This window comes from Ceratotherium simum, chromosome 21 (assembly GCF_057802395.1).
Source record: "Ceratotherium simum simum isolate JZ-2026a chromosome 21, ASM5780239v1, whole genome shotgun sequence".
NCBI lineage: Eukaryota > Metazoa > Chordata > Mammalia > Perissodactyla > Rhinocerotidae > Ceratotherium > Ceratotherium simum.
The window spans coordinates 44,175,644-44,188,058 of record NC_141920.1 but is presented as its reverse complement, the minus strand read 5'-3'; the positions used below and the strand labels follow the sequence as shown (position 1 = coordinate 44,188,058).

Sequence of the window (12,415 nt, the reverse complement as noted above, 5' to 3'; positions counted from 1 at the left end):
CATGTTGAAAGCCACTGACCTAAAAGGAGCATGCACTAGACAGTATATAAAAGATATACTGTTACTGAACATCCATATCCAGGAAGGCCATGTTCAATTGTATGAGCTGTGTACTGCATAACTCCAGGGGACACCATTTACATAGCCTGCAGTGTGAATGGTGCCTCCCTGGAGTTGTGCAAGGTGGCAGCCTTGCAGATATGGGTATATAATTTACATATTCATAGATACATAATTTAAACACCGATTGCATTTGTTAACTACAACCCTCAGGGGGAGGGCAAAGTGACTTTCACTAAGATGTACAGAGCATTTTAGAAGACATAGTTTGTGTCATGTGGGAGTTTAAAATCTGAAAGCCAAGAGGCCATTAAAAATCAAGAGCCAAGGTGACCACATCAGTCTGGAACCATGAGTTGCACTGTACACAGAGGACTGAAAGGATAGAACTGAGAGGGCTGGGACACGTGCAGAAGCACAAGTGCAGGTGGGAAGTCACTGCTAACTGATGGTCAGTCAAGACGTGGCTGGTGGGAGCACTGTTGGGGCGATGGGGCAGCAGTGACGTGGGGTCTTCAGCCTTTGCCACGAGGCTTTTTTGTCTCTGCCTGTCGGGATGATCACAATTCTTTGCTACTGAATTAGATCCCATTCAGAGATGGGATCTAATTCCCTGCCCTTGAACCTGGGCTGGGCTTTGACTTCTTTTGATGAATGGAATGAAGAGCAAGTGATGCTATGTAAGTCCTGAGGCTGCAGAGATCTGCAGCTTCTGCCTTTGCCTCCTGAATAGCTGCTTCTTGGAACCTAGCTGCCGTTCTGAGAGGAAGCCCCAGCAGCCCAGTGGAGAGGCCCCCGCCGGAGAGGAACGGAGCTCGCCTGAACTCCCCGCCAGCAGCCGGTCCAGCTGAGCCAGGCGAGTGAAGCCATTCTGTGCCTCCCAGCCATTCCAGGGTCCCCGCGGACACCGCACGAAGATGAAAAGCCACCCGGTCAACCGACAGAATTGTGAGAAATAAGACATTTTTGTTGTTTTGAGTCACCACGTTTTAGGGTTTTTGTGACACAGAAGTAGGTGGCTGAGCAGGACCGTTTCTGCTCTGTGGGGGGAGTGGCTGGCCCACTGGAAGGTGTGTGGGCTGAACTGGTTCCGGGGCCCTGCAGGGACAGAGATCAGGGCAGATCCCAATAAAGCAAGAGTTCTTTTAATATTTATATTTATCAAAGTAATATGTATATTACATATACATATATATATATGTGGCAACAACTCAGACACACCCGAAAAGCTTCCCATGAAAGCAGCTGCATTGCTCGTTACCCACGTGCCTGTCTCTATTCTTCCCCAGGCCCGCTGCCCAGAGACAACATCTTTGGCTGTTCCTGTTTGTGGTTTTTCTCCAGACTCCATATCACGAATGTGTACCTCCATTCCTCGGTTACCGTCTTCAGACGAGAGCTCTTCACGCCGCGATAGCTAAGCTGAGGGTTTAGCTCACTGCTCCCAGTGGCTGAACGTCCTGTTACCATCTTTGTTTCCCGGGTGAGCATCTCCTAATCCAACAACAGTTGCTGATGTCTCTGGATTCCCAGCTTTGTCAGATGAGGATGTCAGCACCCTGTCCCTTCCTTTCTGCTTTTCTCCTCCCTCCAGTAGCCTGTATTCTGTGGCTCTATTTCAACCACTTCACAGCACTGCGTTGTGTAACCTAGGGTGCATGCCTCCTAGGGGAACGTCCACGAATTCCTCGAAATTAGGTGCAAAACTGTGTGTGTATTTACATTCCATTTCCTGGGGAGAATTCAGAACTTCCATCAGGTTCTCGAAGGGGTGCTAAGATCCAAAGGTGGAATACTGGACCTTATACTGGCGTCTCCCACCTGCCCCCAGGTCCACCCTTACATCTCATCCCCATCGCCCAGGGGGCTGACTCACACGTGATGGGCATCAGCAGTTCTCACGCACTTGGCTTCTGTCTGGGTTCAGCCTGGGGGGCCTTGGGGGGTGTCAGAGGAGAGCAGGAGGGTGAAGAAGGGCACGCCTCTCAGCAGGGCCGTCTCAGACCGGCTGCCTCTCACTGAAGGACCCTGCTCCACATGGCTCTCTCCTTTGATTCCAGGAACCACTCCATCTCCTGGGACTTCAGCTGCAGAGGTGATAATGGCTTAGTTGCTCCTAGCCTTTAGGTCACTGCCATTGTCCCTTGTGGTCCTACCACACCCCACCCACACCTTTGTAAATTGTCCCTTTAATAACCCACCTTGAGTTATCCTAATCTGGCTGTGGCATTTGTTTCCTGTTGGGACTCTATTATTGATCAGGTTCCTTGGACACAGACTCTGAGATGGAGGTTGTGTGTGGGGTGCTTTGGGCAAAGGGAGAATTGAACTGTGGTGTTATCTCAGTGGGGGTCTGAGCTGACCCTGTGGGAGATCTGAAGCTGGGATAGCCTTTAGAGTTATCCCGAATGCAGGCAAAGGGGCAGGCCTTGACCGACACCCCCAAAGACCAGTCAGTAGATACCAGGAGGGGACGTAACCTTGGGTAAAGTAAATTTCTCCAGGTGGGAGCAGTTCCCAGGAAGGGCCTACTGGCAGCAGCACTAGCCCTCCCCTGGGACAGTGAGAGCCCAGGTGTCGAAGGGGCTGGGGGAACGCCTGCGGAACCCACTACAGCCCTGACCCGGTTCTGGCCTTCTAGACTAGGTCTTTGTTCCCTGCATCCTGATCCCTAGCCGTGGCTGGCACACAGTAGGCACTCAGTAAATGTCTGTGGAATGAATGGATGGCGTAAGAAGCTTCTTAGATTAAAATTCATGACCTCAGAGCTCTTGTGTGTCACTGTTTTTTTTTATTTAACTTTTTGTCTTGAAATAGTTTCACACTTACAGAAAGCATATAAAAATAGGACAAAAAAAGTCATCCAGATTTCCCAATTATTAACATTTTGCACTCATCCCTCACTGTCTCTCTTTATACATATATATACACACATAAATACCCTCATACTATTATTGTTATTATTATTATTAGTTTATGGAACACTTGAGAAAGTTGGAGACCTCCAGCTCCTTTACCCCTAAATACTACAGTGTATATCTCTAAAACACAAGGGCATCTTCCTGCCCTCAGTACAACTTATCAAATTCAAGAGATCTGACATTGACTCAACGCTTTTATCTAATGCACGTACACATTTCCCCACTTGTCCCTATCATGTCCTGTATAGAACCCCCTCCCCGGATTGGGGATCTGATCCCAGGTCACACAGTGCATTCAGCTGGCATGTCTCTCTCTCTCCTATCTTTGTCCTGTATGACCTTGGCATTTTTGAGATCCACAGACCAATTGTTTTGGGAAACGCTCTTCAGTTTGGGTCTGTTGCCTCAGGATGAGACTCAGGTGATGCTTTTTGTCAGGAATAGGATCCCGCCTATCCCTCTTCATCTCCAGACCTGGCAGGTTCAAAGTTCACAGCGTCTCTCATCCCACAGGGAGGAGCCCCTCTACCTAGTTTCTATTCTTATGTCAAGGTCCAAGAGTTAAATGACCTACTCGAGGGGGGTCGCACACTTAGGGAATGACTGAGCCGAGGTCAAATCTAGGTGTCCTTAGCTGCAGCTCAGAATCTTTTCTGTCACACCCAGTAAAACAAATGACAGTGACAAACACGTTTTTATTCACAGCCTTTCCGCTCGCCTCTGCCTGGCCTTCCTAACCCAGCCCTTTGTTGTGTTAATTGGGGTAATGGGTGGGGAGGCCACAGGAAAATGCTAGAGTTAGAAAGGCTAAATTGATTTTCAAAAGAAAGCACTTAGAGCTACTCTCCGAAGGAAGCTCTCTTGGCGAGGGTGTGGGAGAGAGGGGAAGAGGGGGTGAGTGAGACAGAAAGCTGGCAGGGCCTGGAGAGGGTGAGGGTGAGAGAGGCAAGCGAGTAGCACCTGCCCTGTGGTGTGGACTTCGGAGAGAGAGACGGGTACAAGGCGTTTTCAGGAAGTGTACAGTGGGCTGTGGTCCCCCAAACTCCTCTCCTTCCTCTCCTCCTGTGTTTGCCTCTTCAAGAGACTTTAGAAAAAAATTTTTCAAGGCTTTGGGAGAGGACCATGTTCCATTTGAATTAAACTCTGTGTTCAGACTGGCCCCGAGGTTACATGTTCTGGTTACATGCGAATGGAGGTGATTTCCTTTGGGTGGACTGTAAGGGCTGCTTTTGTGCAATAAACACTTACAGGTGTGGGAGATCAAGATTTGGCCACCCTGGAGTATATCTCTTTACCTTGATTGTTTTCTCTGATGGACATTTGACCTCCCCCACTAACTGCCTAAAGAATTTGACACAGTAACTCCTTCATGGAACAGATCTTCTATCTGATGGCTGTAATATAATGTAAAATAGATGTTACAATAGGAAAGGCACCAACAAGCCCATCTTATCGGAAGTTCTGTCTCTCTGGCTACATTCTCTGGATGGCCCTGCGAGGAGTTGCCAGACAAACATTTACATTTATAAGGGAACTCTCCATTTGTAAAGGTATCTCTCTCTCTGTATTGGGAAGAGGGGGGATGACCTCATTTCTAGAAACTTATCAATGTGGAAGTTGAGGCCTTAAATCTGCATAATAACCTTACTCTTGTTTACTGTGCTTTAGTGGTAATCTCCTGTAACTGACTCCCCCCACCCCCAACATCCTCCTTTGTCATTGGCTGAATATGGTATTTAAGACGAGAATCTCTGCTATTGTGTTGAGAAACGCAGTGTCCCTGCTTTCTCCCATGTATACATGTTATTAAACTTGGTATTATTTTCTCCTGCTAACCTGTCTTGTTGATTATTTGGCCAGCCATAAGAACCTTAAGGGAAGGGGCAGAGGGGGATTCTCCCTTTTCCCCAACACAGGTGAAACAGGTTGTCCTGACAGGATTCCCAAAGGGCTTCTTCAGACCCAGGGTCATCAGGGTTGTTGAGGTGGAGAAGGTCACAGAAAGAGCTCTCTTTATCTCCTGCCGATTATTTCATGAGCGTGAGTTTTGTGTCAACAGATAGGCTGGACATTCCAAGGCCAAACCATTGGGCAGGAGAGAGCCATGGCTCTACCACATACTGCTGTTGAAGTCCCTCACCTCTTTGGGCCTCAGCTTCTCCACCTGTAAAATGGGGCTATAAATACCGACTCTCAGACAGGATGTGTATGATGATTCAACGGGATAATGCTTCTGAAAGCACTTGACGGCCGCAGAGCATGGCATCTGTGATAAAGGGCACATGTATCTTTGGTGACTCTTCATGCCCCAGCCTCCTTTAAGACAACACCATGGTTGACTGAGCACTCAAGGCCAAGGGATGAACCACTGACCTCACAGCCCCAGGCAGCTCAGGTTCAAAACTCACTCTCCGCTTTCCTTATTCTGGCCTCCCCTTGTCACCATGGAGACGGGTGCCTGAGAGGGACCTGAGGCCTCAGAGGATCGCTGAAGAATGCTAGGCTTACTGGAGAAAAGAGAGGAGGCCTTAGAGAAATCTCCTGTCTCAAAGTCTCCCTGTGAGCTACCCCAAGAGAGCACCTCATTCTTTGTCTGAAAGACAAACTATTTTCAAAATTTGACAACTAACGTTTCTAATTTCTATGGGAGAATACTTCCTCAGAGCAAACAAACAAGTCATCCCAAATCTCCAGCTTGTGGCCTCGGAGCCGAGTTCAACATGTTCCTTTGCCGTCTATCTGTGCAGCTGGCTCTGCCACCTCCTCTCTAGCTTCCGCAGTCCCGTCTCCTGTCTCCTATTAGGTGGTCCCACCTCCCAGGCTCACCCTGCTTCCAGTCCACCCTCCACCCTGCTGCCTGCTTATTCTCTCTAGATCACCTCAGTCCCTGTTCAAAAGCCCGCTGTGGCTCCCATTGCCTGATGAATTAGGTATTAACTCCTCAGTCTACTTTTGAGTCCCTCCATCTTTGGAGTCTGCCTTGCCTTTCCCAATCAGATCTTTCACCTTTCTTCTCCATGTGTCCTGCATCTCCATATTGTTTGATATATTTTGGGCCTCCCCACCTCTGGGCCTTATTCCAAGGAATGTCTTCCTTCACTCATCTCTACCCATCCTCCAAAGGTCATCCCAAATGTCATCTCCTTCAGGAGGTACCACCCCCTCATTCCACCCCCAACCAGACAGTCTCTCCTGCAGCTTGTTCTCGGCAATGACCATGCCCTGTCTTGTTTCCATTCTTTGGGAACCGTCAGTGGGGGCTGGAGCCAGTGTGTCCCAGCTCTCAAAGCTGGTTTTGCACATCTTTTCCCAACCCCAGGTACAGTGAAGTCATGTTGGCAGTTTGAAATCCACGATGGTGGGAATATTTGTGCAAGTGTCGATGCAAAATAACCAATAACCGTTCTATAGATGAGAGAAATAAGATGAGTTGACTTGAGCCAGAGGATTATGACCCCGGAAGGCCTTAGAAAGCGTTCCGGAGAAGCATGGTTTACAGGCCAGTCTTATATCATTTTAGAACAAAGAATATACATTAAACACACCCAGGATACATTTTCATCAAAATTTCAAAGAGGTATTCAATTGCAAATTAACAGGTCAATGTTTCGGTGGTGTCAGGAAAGGGACTAATCTGGGCGTTAGCAACAGGGCGTTACCAATAGGGCGCAGGAGGGGAAGTATGCATTCTTTTTTTTTTTTTTTTTTTAAAGATTTTATTTATTTATTTTTCCCCCAAAGCCCCAGTACATTGTTGCCTGTCACAGCTGCACATCCCTCTAGCTGCTGTATGTGGGATGCGGCCTCAGCATGGCTGGAGGAGTGGTGCCCTGGTGCGCATCCGGGATCCGAACCCGGGCCGCCGGCAGCGGAGAGCACGCACTTAACCGCCAAGCCACGGGGCCGGCCCAGGAAGTATGCATTCTTAACTTAAGAGAGCGCATTCTTTTTGTGTATGTGTGTGGGTGTGTGAGGAAGATCAGCCCTGAGCTAACATCCGATGCCAATCCTCTTTTTACAGAGGAAGATTAGCCCTGGGCTAACATCTGTGCACATCTTCCTCTATTTTATATGGGACGCCGCCACAGCATGGCTTGACAAGCGGTGCATCGGTGCACACCCGGGATCCGAACCTGCGAACCCCGGGGCCGCCGCAGTGGAGCACAAACTTAACCACTGCACCACTGGGCAGGCCCAGAGAGTGCATTCTTTACTTTAATGGTTAAGCAGATGTACAATGTATGTTTGATAGGCCATAAGTCAGGCTTTTTAGTTCAAGCCGAATCAGTTTTGAACGCGAATAGTCACCCCGTATACCTCAATATGTGAGAATCTCTTGTCACCAGGAAAATCAGCAAATACTACAAATCAGGGCTCCCACGCCCTCAGAGAGCTGGCTTACCGGCACACCACTGGATGTCTTCCTTATTCCCTTCACTAGACTGTGAGCTTCACGAGGGGGGATCGAGATTCTCTTCAGGTCCATTTATCTTCCCGTCAGCACCTCATGACACGCATTACACTCACTAGGAGCTTCAATTTGCTTGAGTGGATTGACTCACGTGAGGCGGGGTCTGCTGAACGGGACATGCGTTGGGTAAGGTAGTGGGGTCAGGAGTGGGGAGAGAGCATTAAGAGCATTGCTGAACATCAAGACACCAAAAATACCCTTTTCGTATTTTAAGATGTCATAGAACACTATGGCCCCACCATCTTCTGACTTTCCATTTTTACCTCCCTTGTTTGAAAAATTATAATAGTTATAATTTTTCCATCTGTGATAGATTAAAGATGGCCACATATTCTTTGCTATGCTTCCCATTGAGGCATGGACTCTGTGTCCCTTCTCTTTGAATTGGCTCAGGCTCTAGGGCCACTTGGCCAGGAGGGAATATGGTGGAAGGGCTGCTGTCTTGGTTTCGGGGCCCAGGCCTCAAGTGACTGGCGGCTTTCACTTCCTGTCTTGGGGCACCTGCTCTGGGAGCCCTGACCTGCATGAAAGAAGTTGGACGGCCCTGAGCTTGTCGTGTTGAAGAGGCCACATGTGAGCACTCTGGTCAAGAGTTCCAGCTGAGACCAGCCTTCCAGCTGCTCCCCGCAAAGCACCAGATGTGGAGTGAAGCTCCTTCACCGACCTGCCAGCTGGATACTGAGTGACCGCCATCGACGGCATGAGGAGCACAAAAATTGCCCAGCCCTGCCCTGCCTGCACTCCTAACACACAATCACACGAGAGTGGGACGGTTGTTATCTGGGGTCGCGTGTTAGACAGCAGTACTAACTCACGATGCTTCAGACACTGGGCTGGCGCTTCACTTGATTTAGCCCGGTCAACCCTCACACCACATCTTTGGAGCAAACCTTATCATATCTCCTTTTTACCATGAGCCAACCGAGGTGTCTAGAGGTTGAGAAAATGTCCCAAGGTCACACCAGGACTGCCCTAGACCCTAGCAAGGGGGGGCCTGCCTTGGACCCTGTCCCTTAGAGGGCCCCCTTCTGGCCCTTCTCTGGCCACGCCCCTCCCCACAGGGTGAGGAATCCGGGGGCTGTGGGACACGCCCACTTAGAGCCTGTGAGACCCTTCTGGACCATGCCCTATATATCTGGCACTCTGGATTTCCTGCCCAAATGGCATGGGGCCTCTTCTCAGGGCTCCTCCCTGGGTGCGTCCTCCTGAAAAGAGTGTGCAGGTGCAGGGGTGGCCAAGGGGCAGCCCTCTTGGAAGTGCAGGTAGAACTTGGACTTCGGGCTGGGTGTCTGCATGTGCGCACGGGAGGCCTGGGCAGTGTGGGGGGCCAGGCAAGGGGTCAGGCCTTGGCCTGGGTGGGCTCTCTCCACATTCTGAATGAGCTCTGCCATATTCTGGAGTGGAACTCCACAGAGCCCTGGAATTCTGGATTCAAACCTGGCCTCCCAGGTCTTATGAAAGTATACATGTCAAGTAGAAGCATGGAATATATTTTATTGAACAGCTCATTTCCTTGATTTATAACATTTAAATATTCAGACACTTGGTACACAGGCCTCCATTTGGCATTGTGGCTGAGGCCTGCAAACGCAAGGGGCAGGCTTGCCCGCACAGCTGACCAAGGCTGAGCCAGGGCCCGAGCCCAGAACCTGCTGAAGCTGGGACCACCACATGGCCTCCCTCAGAGCTTATTGCCCACAGAAGAGTGGAGGGGGTGCGATGGATGCACTAAAATAGGTTAGTGCTTCTGGAAGCTGCCGACAACGTTGGACCATCTCAAACTTACTCCCAGCTTGGACTAAATGCGAGCGGCTGCACAGCCAGGCAAACCACTAGGATGCTGAATTTAGGGAATCCAGTTGTTCTAGGCAGGTGATGGGACCTCCTGGGAGGGAGGGGAAGTGCCTGCAGGGCCCCATCCTGACCCCTTGACAAGAAGCTAATGATGAAGCTGAGCCTAGCAGCCGGTGGTGGGTGGTCAGGTGCTGAAGGGAGGGAGAGGAGAGGAGCCCCGCCCATCTGTGGGCTCAGCCCCCGCCTTTTCCATCCCAGGAACCACATCCCACAGCACAGGCTGCAGCTTCAGCTCCACACTTAGGGGTCGGTTTGCCTCGTTTCCAGCTGACAGGGGCCTGGACGGCATGGGGGGTGGGGGCACAGGCCAGCGGGGCGGGTGCTGCTGGGCACTTGTCAGGGAGGCACGCATCTCTTGGCCAAAGGAAAAATCCAAAAGACATTTGATTATGATTTAAAGAAAGAATCAAAGAGAGACAGAGACTCTGGAGGTGGGAAATTCTTTTCAAAATCAGTTTTTTTGGGGCGGTCTGCTTTTGGAGCCCAAACTTTTTCCAGTCTTTTGGGGAGCCACGTGGCAGAGAGTCTTGTCCTTGCAGACTGTTGCCTCTCTCTGGCAGGAGACAACGTTTCCTGAGATGGACCGAGATCAGTTTTTTCCTCTTTTAATAGGAAATTCTGAGCGCATGAGGTAAACGGTGTCTGGGAGAGAAGGAATGTGCGGAGTGGAGTCGCCAGTGTCCTCTCCTCCAGGAGCTTTGGGGAGGAGCTGGCTGTGTGCACGTTTGTTCGCTCAGTCGGCCTCCTCGAAGAGTGGAGAATGGGCCATTTGGGAGAGGTTTAGAGTTAATTCTTCTTGATTTTCCGGTCACTGGGAGTGCCCAATCTGACACGGGGGCTGGGGCACCCCCTAATTCAGAGGGGCTGCCTCAGCCTGAATGAGCACAGGGCAGACCAGGGGCAGCTTGGCTGAGTCGTCCCCTGGGGAGGAGAGACTGGACTGGCTGGTGGGGAGACCGGCTGCTGGCTGCATCCAGAGCAGCTGCAGAGACTCTCTCGCTGTCTGTCAGCCTGGGAGAGAAGCCTCTATCGGACCCGAACCAGCAAAGGCAGGGCTAGGCATCAGGGAAAAGCCACCAGGGGGGCAAGCCCTGTTCCCTGCAGGAGAGCTAGGGTGTCCCCTGCAGAAGGCCTTGGCTTCCATTTGGGTTGGGTAGGCCGACAGAGCCAGACCTTCACCCCACTGCGATTAAGCAGGGATTCAGGGGGATTTGCCACTCCTTTTCCTGTGGGGGCTATGGAGCCCACCTAGGGATGTGGCCGAATTCCAGCCTTGGCCTGTCGGGGGCTGGGGGTTGTGGCAACTGCTCAGAAGGAGGAGTTGTGCTCCCAGCTGGCTTTCCACGAGCCACAGGGAAGTCGAGTCACGTGACTTGGGGGAGCCCGGGGATGAGGCTTTGTAATACGGAAGTGACTACCTCGCCTCGCCGTTGTTGGGGAGGCTGGCTTAGGTTTGAGAATCACCGAGTTAGGTCCAAGCTTTTTCTTTAGTGCTTGTCACCTTCAAAAGCAGCTTTCTCTTCTCCTCCCTTCGTTTTTCAGCTGACATTTATGGAGGGTGTGTTAGTTTCCCGGGGTTGCTGTAACAAATCGCTACACAGTGGGTAACTTATAACAACAGACACTTATTCTCTCCCAGTTCTGGAGGCCAGAAGTCCAAAATCAAGGTGTCGGCAGGGCCGTGCTCCCTCCAGAGGCTCCGGGGAGGATCCTTTCTTGCCTTTTCCAGCTTCTGGTGGCTCCTTGGCTTCTGGCTGCATCAGTCTATTCTCTGCCTGTCTGCATGCAGCCTTCTCCTCTCCTTATTTGTGTGTCTCTTATAAGGTGGATTTAGGGCCCACCTGGAACACCAAGGATGATCTCATCCTGACATCCTTAACTTACTTACTTCTGCAAAGACCTTTTTTTCCAAATAAGGTCACAGTCACAGGTTCCAGGAATTAGAACATGAACACGTGTTTTGGAGACCACCATTCAACCCTCTACAGGGGGTTTCTATAAACCAGGACCCAGGCTGGTCCTTAGATGGCAGAGCGGAGAGAGCACTCAACTGTGAGTCAAGCCCCCTAGGTCCCAGTCCTGACTGCAGAGGTGGCCTCCTTGGGCCTTAGTCTCCCTTATCTGCAGAATGGCTGGGTGAGCTGGAGGGCTCTTCTCTCTGGCACATACATCCCAGTCCAGACCCTGTTAGTCCCTCAGTGTATGTGGGAGGGACTTTAGTCTACCCTGTGATTTTGCAACAGAACATACACACACACACACACACACACACACACATATATTTTTTTATTGTAGTAAAATATATATAACATAAAATTAACCATTTTACCCATTTTTAAGTGGCATTAAGTACACTCACATTGTTGTGCAACCATCAGAGGTGAAACAGGAAGGCTCATTCCAAGGCTCCTAGGCCTCAGGGCATCAATCATGGGTGAAGCATATTACAGGAGATGGTAAAGTGGCATGAATGGTCTCACAGTCCACCATTCATGCTACTTTACGGAGCTCTGAGGATCAGGATCCCAGAAGGGGAGGCAGACAGGACTGAGATCAGGGGTGATCCCAAAGCAATAGCCCAGGACCAGTGTGACCCAGTGACCTCAAAGAGGAAGACCCCCCCTTGCTTTCCTACTGCAGGCCCTACCTTGTCACCATGTCGTCCACGTCTTGACTTCCCATGTCTCTTTTTCCCTCCACCAATGGTCCTCAAAGTCTGGCCCCTGGACCAGCAGCAACAACATCACCTGGGAACTTGTTAGAAATGCACAATCTCAGTCTCCATTCCAGATCCGCTGGATCAGAATGTAGGGGTGGGGCTCAGCGTCTTTGTTTCAACAGGCCCTCCAGGTGATTCTGATCTACACCAAAGTGTGAGAAGCACTGCCCTGGATTTTCAGAGAAATGCTGTTTTGAAAGAACTTACTATCTCCTCTACAAAGCTACAACTTTTATTACTAGAAACTTCATGAACAAATAAAACAAGGAAGCTGACAGATTCAGTAAGATCTTGTGAGTCAGAGATTGCAAATGGACTGCCTGAGGGCACATCTTATTCTTGGATTTGTTTGGCCCTGCACATATTTTTAAAAATTTAATTAGTTGCCAG

General features: G+C 50.2%; 1 long non-coding RNA gene across 1 annotated transcript; it reads left to right on the top strand.

Moving 5' to 3' along the window:
• The first annotated feature begins 288 nt into the window (after positions 1–288).
• Positions 289–6,010, top strand: LOC147914297 (uncharacterized). Its single transcript, XR_015555663.1, has 3 exons — positions 289–487; positions 812–1,008; positions 1,350–6,010. It is a non-coding gene; the product is annotated as an uncharacterized LOC147914297 (long non-coding RNA).
• The last annotated feature ends 6,405 nt before the right edge of the window (positions 6,011–12,415 follow it).